Source organism: Sphaerodactylus townsendi, linkage group LG02, assembly GCF_021028975.2.
Source record: "Sphaerodactylus townsendi isolate TG3544 linkage group LG02, MPM_Stown_v2.3, whole genome shotgun sequence".
In the NCBI taxonomy this organism is placed as follows: domain Eukaryota; kingdom Metazoa; phylum Chordata; class Lepidosauria; order Squamata; family Sphaerodactylidae; genus Sphaerodactylus; species Sphaerodactylus townsendi.
This window is the reverse complement of record NC_059426.1, coordinates 169,548,953-169,552,244: the sequence shown is the minus strand read 5'-3', so window position 1 is coordinate 169,552,244 and position 3,292 is coordinate 169,548,953. Positions and strand designations below refer to the sequence as shown.

The 3,292-nt window shown below is 47.6% G+C and overlaps 1 protein-coding gene across 1 annotated transcript in view; it reads left to right on the top strand.

Moving 5' to 3' along the window:
- LOC125426398 (nesprin-2-like) overlaps positions 1 to 3,292 on the top strand; it is a 133,951-nt gene that overhangs the window by 22,471 nt on the left and 108,188 nt on the right. The gene's annotated exons all lie outside the window — the stretch shown is intronic.

Below are 3,292 nucleotides of genomic sequence, written 5' to 3'. Positions count from 1 at the left end.
TTGGATTTATATCCCCCCTTTCTCTCCTGCAGGAGACTCAAAGGGGTTTACAATCTCCTTGCCCTTCCCCCCTCACAACAAACACCCTGTGAGGTAGGTGGGGCTGAGAGAGCTCAGAAGAGCTGAGACTAGCTGGCGTGTGTGGGAGTGTACAGGCTAATCTGAATTCCCCAGATAAGCCTCCACAGCTCAGGCGGCAGAGCTGGGAATCAAACCCGGTTTCTCCAGATTAGATACATGAGCTCTTAACCTCCTCCGCCACTGCTGCTCCAAACCCGATGCTTTCAGAATGACTGCTCTTGCAGTTCTTGATCCAGATGGCAGAGACCAGTTCCCTTGGGGGAAAAATAGCTGCTTTGTAGGGTGGAATCCATGGCATCCTACCCCGCTGAGGTTCCTCCCACCACAAAATGTCTCCTTTCCAGACTCTACCCCTAAATCCTTAGGAATTTCCCAATCTAAGGTTGACATAGCTTAGCTTGAGGTCTTTTGTGTGGCTAATTTTCACTGCTATTTAGCCTTAAGTCTTGTAATCTGCTCTTTCCAACCACACTTGTTGCATAACAATCACTGTTTGTTTATTAGATTTATAACCTGTCTTCCTTGCCAAAGCAGGCTCACAGCAGCTTCCAGTATATCAATGAAAACATACAATGTAATGACACTTTAATAATCTAACTAGGGTGGGACAACTTTTTAAAAAGTAAAAACATCCCTCCTTTGGGGGGACGATGACGATGACAACAACAACAACAACAACAGCAACAATAATAATATTGGTCAAATTCAGAAGGCAGTCCTGCTGGGATCCCCACAAATACTACGCTGATACATTACAATTTCCTAGGCCTCTGGGTGAGGCTCAAATTGTAATGAAGGCCAACAACCAGCTAAAGATCTGGCAGCTGTGAAATCTACAATAACAACAATAATAACAATAATAAGTGACCATCATCGACATAGCAGTCCCTATTGACAGCAGGGTCATTGAAAAAGAACACGAGAAGGTCACTAGATACAGTGATTTGAAAATCGAACTTCAGCATCTATGGCACAAACCAGCTGAGGTCGTCCCAGTGGTAATTGGAACGCTGGGCGCCATCCCAAAAACACTAGGGCAGCACTTGAAACATCTTCGAATTGACGAAATTAACATCTGTCAAATTCAGAAGGCAGCCGTGCTGGGATCCACACGAATACTACATCGATACATTACAACTTCCTAGGCCTCTGGCTGAGGTTCGAACTGTAATGAAGGCCAACAACCAGCTAAAGATCTGGCAGCTGTGAAATCTACAATAAAACCATCAAGTCACAACTAACTTATGGTGACCCAGTGGCATACTGCCCAGGGCGACATATGGAATCAAATGTCCCCAGGTGGCATTTAGTCACCGGGGGCGGGGGGCACAGAAAATCGCCCCACACACCCCTCCTCCTTCCTTGATGACCTGGTGCAAAAAGTTGTTTGGTCATAGTGGGGGAGGGCAGCCGGCCATACGGGGTGGGAGGGCAAAAAACTCAGATTTTGCCTAGATACGCCTCTGTGGTGACCCTTCATGGGGCTCTCAAGGCTAGAGGCTGTCAGAGGTGATTTGCCATTGCCTGCCTCTGCTTCGAAATGCTGGACTTCCTCGGTCGTCTCCCATCCAGGGCTGATTGGATATCTGATGAGCTCAAGCTGGACCGGACTGTTTGCACTGCTCTAGCTAATGTTAATCTGTACTAGAATGTTCCTGCCATCCAGTGGTGGGATCCAAAAATTTTAGTAACAGGTTCCCATGGTGGTGGGATTCAAACTGTGGCCTAGCGCCAATGGGGCTGGGCGGGGCACGACGGGGGCATGGCCGGGCATTCCGGGGTGGGGCATTCCTGGGCGGGGCTGTGGCAAGGACGCAGCCGCTGCGCCGGTCCTTGGGTGGGAAACGAATGCACACAGGCGCAGGCTGCCACGCACGCCGGTGCACCTCCTGCTAGACTGCTTCAAGTTCTGCACGCTACTGCTGAGAAGAGGGGCATAACTAAGGCAAAAATCACGTGGCAAAATCACCAATTAGTAACCCCCTCTCGGCACACACAAATAATTAGTAACCTACTCTCGGGAACCTGTGAGAACCTGCTGGATCCCACCTCTGCTGCCATCCATAGACCAGAGTTGTGTTTTGGATTAAATCTGCAAATGGATATACCACGCTGCTTTCTTTCTGTCCTTTTGCTTCAACTCAGATTTACATACAACTGAATTTTGGATTGTCAGCTTTTACCTTGCTGCAAAACATCAGTGGCAAAATATTTATTGTGTAGTAAAGCCCTCTAGTGGCATGTGGAAGATATACTACACACTACAACACATGCAAACACACAGATTTCTTGTGACAGCCATTGAGTGAGGAGGCAGCCTTTCTCCCATTTTTCCCCAACCCTGGCTTGAATAGTCATTGATGTCTAAGGCGTCTTCTGCTCATGCAGAATAATACACTTTCAATCTACTTTGCAGCTAGATTTTAGTGTGCAAAATAGCAAAATCCGCTTGCAAACAATTGTGAAAGTGGAATGAATGTGCATTATTCTGCATGTGCGGAAGGGGACAGCTTGCTTAAATAAGCACCACTGGATTTGATAAGAACACAAGAACATAAGAACTAGCCTGCTGGATCAGACCAGAGTCCATCTAGTCCAGCACTCTGCTACTCGCAGTGGCCCACCAGGTGCCTTTAGGAGCTCACCTGCAGGAGGTGAAAGCAATGGCCTTCTGCTGCTGCTGCTGCTCCTAAGCACCTGGTCTGCTAAGGCATTTGCAATCTCAGATCAAGGAGGATTAAGATTGGTAGCCATAAATCGACTTCTCCTCCATAAATCTGTCCAAGCCCTTTTTAAAGCTATCCAGGTTAGTGGCCATCACCACCTCCTGTGGCAGCATATTCCAAACACCAATCACATGTTGCGTGAAGAAGTGTTTCCTTTTATTAGTCCTAATTCTTCCCCCCAGCATTTTCAATGGATGCCCCCTGGTTCTAGTATTGTGAGAAAGAGAGAGAAAATTTCTCTCTGTCCACATTTTCTACCCCATGCATAATTTTATAGACTTCAATCCTATCCCCCCTCAGACGTCTCCTCTCCAAACTAAAGAGTCCCAAACGCTGCAGCCTCTCCTCATAAGGAAGGTGCTCCAGTCCCTTAATCATCCTCGTTGCCCTTCTCGGCACTTTTTCTATCTCTTCGATATCCTTTTTGAGATGTGGCGACCAGAACTGGACACAGGACTCCAAGTGCGGTCGCTGGGAGCTGCCAG